Here is an 8,355-nt window from a genome sequence, read left to right as displayed (position 1 = left end):
AATAGCGCGAGAGAGAAAGAATGTAAAAGAAAAGGTGCAGTGACTTTGTTTTATTTTTGGAGATGGAGAATTCATTTGACTTTAGTAGCTTGCATCCTTTCTCTTTGAATGACACATTCTTCATTCATTCACATTAACAATGTCATAGTTCCAGACCAATACCCTCACATTCATCTGTATCACCAGTGAAGTATTGGGCTAAAACATGTAAAACATGTCAAATACGTGAATGTCAAATAACAGTAGCACTGATGAAGGTAAAATACCCCAAAGACAAACTATTGTAAGTGTTTGGGCATGACCAAAGAACATAGTTTAGAAATAAAGATTGCATATGCTCTTTGTTTATCGAATGGCCCAATAGATAAAGTCGACATCACAGCTGGCGCACTGAGTTGGATTCAATCACACTGCTTTCACCTAATATCCCCCACCACACACACACACACACACGTAACCCACCCCCAGGGTCAGCCATGCCCATCTCCTCTGCTCTGCATTTAGGACTCATGAATAAGTAATGGCATCTCTCATCACCTCAGAGCACTGACAGTCAGGCCAAGAGCTTTCATCTGCTCAAGCCCGTGTTCAATGTTAATGTTTTTCTTCCTTCCTGATCATGTGACAGACAAGCAGCTGACCCGAATCCACCAGGAACAGGAGCAACCTGTAAGTGCATGACGGGGAGGAAATGGAAATATCGAGCTACAAAACTTGATTTTGATTTTAAAGTCATTACTCGGGCAGGGTCTACACTCGAGTTTGTAAACTGTTTCCAGCACTCACATTTACTTCAAAATATACTTATTCTATTCCAATTTTTTTTTAAGTAATTCGAAAGTGATGTGTAGTTTGGTGAGTTAAATACAGACTGCTTCTGGAACTTGAACGAAAAGAGAGTCAATAAAGAAAAATGCCTCAAGTGAGGACAAGAACGAGGTTGCTCTCAGGCCACTGAAAACAAACCCAGATCCAGTTAATTCAATAAAAACACAAAGGCGACAACACCTTTCTCCTATGTTCATTGACAGTTACCACAAGCCTGGCAGTCAGTCCCAGGAGGATCAATTAGATAAACAGATGTTCAAATCACGACAAGAGAGCTTTGAAAAAGAAGGCATGAAGCAAAGCACCAAAGCAATGAACAATAATAACCAACGGATAATCAGCAAGCATAAGTAGCAGATGTCTTGTGGTGCTTACTTGTAAACAGTGTCAACAAATGTCTGCTGAGAAAAAGGTTTATTGGTGCCATCATCAGATTTTTGCTCTAATCAGCATAATAATCTTAAAATAGTCCACAGTCTATCCAGTAGTTTCTCATCGTACGATTACTTGGTTTTCTCAAAAAATGTGGCAGAAACAACAAGTGTCTCTTTACATTGATTTTGTTGTTATCTGAAATCCATCGATTGTTTCCTTAAAGTCCATCAAATGTGTTGATTGCATTTCCTTCTCTTTGCAAAGTGGATATCTCTCAAAAGTTTGAAACCTCCATTGTTTGCTTCCATATTTACTTGCTGGCGCATTGCTGCGTGTCTTGGTGCATTACCCCCACCTGTAGATGAGTGGAAGTGTGTGAAACCGTTAGCTAGAATGTGTATCGTGTCTGACCCTAAATCAAACAGAGCAGGGACAAACATGTGGAAAATAAGTACTCAATAGCTGCTCACGCTGTTTAGTTATGGATAGGGAAAGATTGTGGTTTTGCTTAAACACCGAAGAAAGTGGAGACCTCCTGTGCTTCAGTCTCCACCACAATCTTCAACATATCGCTCAACAGAACTGGACCTATATTGTATTAGCCTTCAGGGCATCTTAAATGTTACAGTGGGGATGTAATTTTCCCTATTAGATTTATTGATGTTAATATAATTTCTTACTGTGAACATGTATTTGGTCCTTCTAGTGATGGATTTTCCTTGAAGATATGTTCTAGGAGGTAGTAACTAATAATACCAATGTCATCTCTATTTGTTATGTCTCTCTCTCTCTCTCTCTCCCACCCCTCGTTTTAAATGTCCCCCTCTTTTGTCATTTTTGTAGAGGTTGGCCGGTGCCCTTCCCTGCCCACCCTCCCCCCTGACTTTTGCATATTCATTTCATGTTAAATTGATGGATTAAGTTATCCCTGGCTCAAAATCAATCGTGGCTTGCTCTGCCTTATTCCTTTACACTACCGCACGACCGCTATCCCAGAGAGAGAGAGAGAGGGAGAGGGAGACCGGGAGAGAGAGAGAGAGAGAGTGCATTGAGACACTGATAAGACTATCAGTCCCATTTTATGTCATTTTAAACAAAGAAGCAAAGCAGCCTGTGGAGACTCCCTATCAGCTATTAAACAGAGACGTAGCATGCAGCCTGAGATTGATGATTAGCATTTTCTCCTGGTAGAATAAAGATGCCGGCCTGGACCAGCGATAACCGGGGAGAGTAAAAGAAAATGCTTCCCTTTTTTCTCCCCTCTTTTGCTCTTTTGTCTTACCATATACCATAAATATCCATATCCATACATGACGAGTTGTCTCTCTTTCTTCTTCCAGTCTCTTCTTCCAACTTACTCTGATGTTCTCCCTCTCCCACCACTCTCTTGACACCCTTGCTTCTTTCTCTCTCTCTCTCTCCCTCTCTCTTTACCAAGGCAAATAAATGCACCGGCAGTGTTGCTGTTCCTTTGTCTTTGCGTCCTTGTGTAATCTGTTAGGAGTGGACAACATGCAATCCCTGATGTCACAGCCGGAGACTTGTAAGTTCTGGCCAGATACAAGGCGGAATGACACAGAATGAAAGCGGGGTAAAAGGGGGGATTTAAGTACGCGTTTGATAGGAGCGTGTAAGGCCATTGTTTTCTTTGCTGGGCCACCAGTGTCAACCATTGTGTTGGGACAGTTTGAACCCCATGTAAGGGCCGCAAGACAGCTGGGTTTTAGATATAGAGAAAGGATGTTTCTGCTTGATAATATGCCTGCTGTCGAATGCCGTTGTACGCCGCCACATTGTAAAATTACATTCACTCTTCAAAACTACATTTTGGTTTCCCTTTAAAAACACTTTTGAGAGGTTTCGCAAGAATAAAAGTCGTAGAACATGTCGTCTCTAGTCAGCAGAATCAAATGCACATTGACCTTATGACCACATATTTGCTTTTGGCTGCAGTCTGCTTTGAGTTGTGTCTTCTTCATTTAATTCTTTCTGTCATTTCTATCTTTTCTCAAACATCCAAGGTACACATTATTTAGGCTTTAATTCAACCACTATGACACTCTATAATATTTAGTCTAGCAGTTTGCATAATGTGTTTCTGTTCCTGGAATTAATTTGTTTGTTATTTATTTTATATTATTTTATGATATTATTCGACTGAATGATCCTCTTTTCAGGAGTCTGCAATTGTGATGGAAGCATTGAAATCATGTAAAAAGCAAAACTGTTGGAAAAACTGAGAAGTAAAAGAGACGTGACATGTGATGTTAAAAGGTTTCTGTTGGTGGAGTTGGGAGGTCTACAGGTTCGGGAAGTTTATCAGACTCGGGATGTCTCTCCAACATTCCAATCTTTGGTTTCTTTTAGACCACTGATGTTTTGAATGTACCAAAAAGCAACCAAACTGTATCGATAGTTTAAAGATCTTTCTGACTTTTTAAAAAAGAAATTACATTATAATTTCCATTTTCACTTGTTGACCAATATTTAGATTCCTTTTATAATCACACTGTAATCTATAATTGATTCATATTCATTTCTGACAATTTGACTTTTATACATTCAAGTCTGCAATCACCTCCAAATTTGCATTGCGTCCTTGTTTGTCTATCAAGCGCTCCACGTTTCATGTTTTAAACTTCATGGTACATTTCAAACTACATAGCTCTATGATTGTTTCTTTATTTGTCTTAATGCAGAAGCCTATGCAGATCTGTAAAGTCAAAATACAAACATGGTAAATATACGGTACTGTAGTCCGGAGATAGTCCAGAGTAATCCTCGGTTCTCTGAAGCTACACATTGCTGCTTGTGGCCATGTATTGTACCAATGTCCCTCCTACCCATATGTGACCTTCTAAAGTCAAGAGAAATGCTTGGGATAAAATTGTTAACACTGTACAATCTAAAATAAGTATATCAATCACACAATACTTTGAATACGGATAGTTAATTACGTGATTCTGCATCACAACCAACCAAATTGTATGCCCTGTTGGTGCAACATTTCTCAATTACAATAATTATTTGTTGCTGCACAATCACATTGTTTTAGTTGATAAACCAAAAATCACATTGTCACTGATACATACTATACATAAAATGCAAGAACAGAGATGCACAAGACTGGAAATAGACACACAAAAGATTCATTCTCTTCTTAAACAATCTCCACAAATGGATTGTGTATATTTGTGCAGTATACATGCAGTAGTAACACATATGCACATTAATTAAATACTACACACATATGTATGCAGACATAGATGTTCACACACACACACACACACACACAGACCCCATGTTTGCCTTTTGGTCCTCCCAGTGGTCTCCCCGAGTGGTCAAAAGAACATCACTAGAGCTCCTCCACTTGCTCACAGCTATGTACTGCAACAAACAAAATCATGTGTGATATATCCCACGCTGTAGCAGCTGACAACACAAACATACATGTGTCTATACAGAAATAACTATTTAGAAAACAGAAAATAAATCATATAACATTCTTGCAAGTGCTTGTTTTTACAGTAATAAAACATATTTCCCTACTCAAAGCAGCTGCAAGTGAATCAAGCCAAAACACACATATGAGATAATATGATATATTTAGAATATCCTGTGTCTTCTGACACATTCTTAAATATCGACCACACATTTACTGTATATTTTTGGACCATTTTGGATAATGCTATCTATTATGTGGTTTAAAAGAAGGTTCTAAACTACCATGTACACAATATGTTTCTTCATAAAATATCAATATATACAAGTGTGCATGCCAAGCCAAACCAAATATTAAACATGAAGACATCACTCAACAAAATATTTCTAAAGGTCACCGTTAGATGTTGCAGTAAATCCACATAATTTGGCCGAAATTAACATGTCTACAAAAACGTTAATGTGTTTTACAGAAAATATTGCCAATTATGTTTTACTGAGCAGCTCTACTGGGTTAATTAGTTATTTGCTTTACTCAGCAGCAATTTTCCGGTTACTGGTAAAGGAGAGGAGGTTCTCCTTCTTATTCATAACCCAAATTCTTTATGTCTGAGGATTAGAAATGTCTACCGTAGAATCATAATCTCTAACCTCTGGGTTGTCACCACCGCCTCAAAGATTTGAACCAGATGCCCTGGAGAAGATGAGGAAATCGCAGAGGCAAAGAAAACGGGAAAAGAGAGCGTAAAAGTCCCAGCGTTTGGATACCTTTGTCATCACCCTAGATGTTCAATTAGACTAAACAGTACAGAGCAGGATGTGACCATAGAGTCGGAGAGAGAGGAGAGGGGGGAAAGGACACATGTGTTGGAGTGTTGACAGATGTGGAGACACAAAATTACTCTTCCCAAAAAGACTTGTGGCAAATCTGACTGTGAAGTAAGAACTGAACATCATCATGGTACTTTTTGTCAAGATACTTCTGTGGGTATATTTGCTCACGAAAGTATCTTTTATATTTCTGTTTAAAGTGAAGAGGTCGACAAGGACCTTCTGGACATAGACGACTTAGCATTTAGTTTGTGGCTCCCCGATGGGCTGTTCAGCACCTTGCATGAAACTCTGCTGCCATCATGGTGTGAGTGTATGTGTGAATGACAGCGGCATACCCCTCGTCTGCTACTGTAGAATTATGCCATCATTTACGACTCGAAGACCAATATGACTCCCTGATATCCCATCATTTGGATATTGGAAGAAGTAGCATTTTTAAAACATCCGGGGATTACTAAATGTAAAGTTGTATTTCTGACTGTATTTCTGTAACAGGCCTGCGCTCCTATGTCCTGAATTCAAACAGGCCAAACACTAATGTTTATCGACATGCATGGGGACGTATAGAGGGGCTGTTATTGGTCAACGTTGTCCGCGGCTTAGTGGGGAGAGACACAGGAGACCGCCAGAGATTCTAGAGGAGTAAAACCTGCAAATCCACAACTCACTTTCTGGAGCTGTTTTCTGGCGGGAGGAGAGCTCCGAGACTATTTCAATGTGTTTCACTTTGAACAGCACAGCAGCTGTGAGTGAGTATCTGTGTTTGTTAGCATGTTAGCAGTGCGGCTGTAGCAACAACGGTTCTGTGCATGCGTTTCAGCTCCCACAGTATTTACAAGCACAAACCTCTCCATGTCACAGACCCAACATGGAGGGGCTGATTGGGGCCTCTTTACATTGGATTGGTTCCGCTAAACATGTAGGATCAATCATTATTTCCACACAGTATTAGCAATGAAACCATGAGAGACTATCAATTTGACTAACTAGTGAGCCTAGCTATAAAGTGGATTTTGTTACCTTTTATATTAGTCAGTTTAGCTGTTTCCCGTGTTTCCAGTTCTTGTGCTCAGCTGACTGGCGGCCGACTGTAGCTTCATGGTCATCTTACACCCATAATGCTGGTATCAATCTTCTCATGCAACTCTTAGCAAGAACAATTATATTTTCCATTTCCAAAAATATTAACGTCAACTTCAAATATCTTTTACTCTTCTTTAATGCTTAATTTACCATGAATACAAACAAATACTTTGTGGACACATGAAATAAACCTCCATTTTAACCTTCACAATCCCTCTAATGTGGACTGAAGCACATCTATGTACTGCAAAAAACATGAAATCTGCCATAAGCCACCGTTCCATCTTAAACCCAGGGGCTTCGATTTCTTTATGTTTTCACTGGCAAATGAGAGACAGAAACTAATGTTTGTCAAACATAAACTAAATATAGGGCATATTAAAATGCCAAATTTCAAAGAGAACCCTATTTTATGGTCCTCATTCAAAGGTACCTCAAATATAACAGGAGATGTGAAGTGGTGGTTGTGCCTTTTAGTCAGTATAATTTAAGCCAAATCATATACATAATGGATTATTCCTACTAAATTATGAAGCATAACACCTGCCACACTGCAATGCTGGCAGAGTTCTCAGAAACCAGAGTGATGCTTGTTGAAAGACCTGGTTCTGAACCAGTGTGTCATGATAGTCTGCTGTAAAATCTAGTGAGCATTGTGAACTTATTTCAATATATATAATTACTAAAATAAATACGAGGAATGAACTGAACGGATATAAATGATCAGCTTGTAGCCCATGTGTTCCCTTCTGAAGCAAGGCGGTGGGTTTCATGTGCACCCCTCCTACATACAACACACTCAGACACAGGTCACCGATGTCCTAGTGCCTTATCGTGGTATTAGCACTGAGGCAGATCAGTGCTTTCTGTCAACTAACACTCGACCCACGATGATAGCACAACAGGCCACGGGTATCAGTATTGTGCATGTGTCCGTGTGTCTGTGTGTATGTGTGTGCGTGTGTGTGCATGAAGGAGTTTATCTTTTTCCTCTTCCTGCTCTCTATCATCCAGTCACATTCCAATGCCATGACCTCCCCGTTCGTTTCCAAACAGGCTTACATCTTTATTTGTTGTCCCTCCTCTGTCTTATTCAGCGCTCCGGACATTCTATCTTTCTTTCTTTTAAGAACACCACTGGAAGTTAAACTGAAAGCTTGTTAAAAATCCCAGATTCGATGTAATTTCGGCCACTCAGTGCAAAACGGCTTTCGCTCAAGGTCAAAGTCCATCTGTTGACTATTCCAGAAACATTTTTCACCGGTGTCATTAACGTGTTCAGTATCTCAGTCTCACCTCCTGAAAGGCTGACTCTTTCGAGATTTCTGGTAACGATTTTCCCTATCAAACATTACCCTTCAGAAGAAGGCACTCAGCACCACTTACTGCATTTTTTTAACAAAGAAAACACACACAAACACACACCTGTTTAATTCAGCTCTTTACACCCCCCCCCCCCCAACCCCCGCCCCCCAGTGGTGTGACATGTCTTTCTTTTTGCCTGTGTAAAATTACAGTTGTACAGGTGTCCAGTCGGCAAAGCAATGCCGACAGACAGGCATGCACGAGGACAGCCAAGCACTTGTGTTTGCCACAAAGATCTTCCTTGTCTTACAACTGGCTGTCCGGACCCAGCATGTGGCTTTGGTTACAAAACCCGCTCTTCCAGCGGGAGCCCCCTTCATCTCTCTGAGGAACACAGAGGACGATGGAACGTGCTTTCCAAGATGAGCGGCAAAGTGGCTTCCTCTTTCAAAGGGCCGTGGATGTACATGGCTCATGAATTCCTGTGTT

This window comes from Pseudoliparis swirei, chromosome 22 (assembly GCF_029220125.1).
Source record: "Pseudoliparis swirei isolate HS2019 ecotype Mariana Trench chromosome 22, NWPU_hadal_v1, whole genome shotgun sequence".
In the NCBI taxonomy this organism is placed as follows: domain Eukaryota; kingdom Metazoa; phylum Chordata; class Actinopteri; order Perciformes; family Liparidae; genus Pseudoliparis; species Pseudoliparis swirei.
This window is presented reverse-complemented; position numbering follows the sequence as displayed.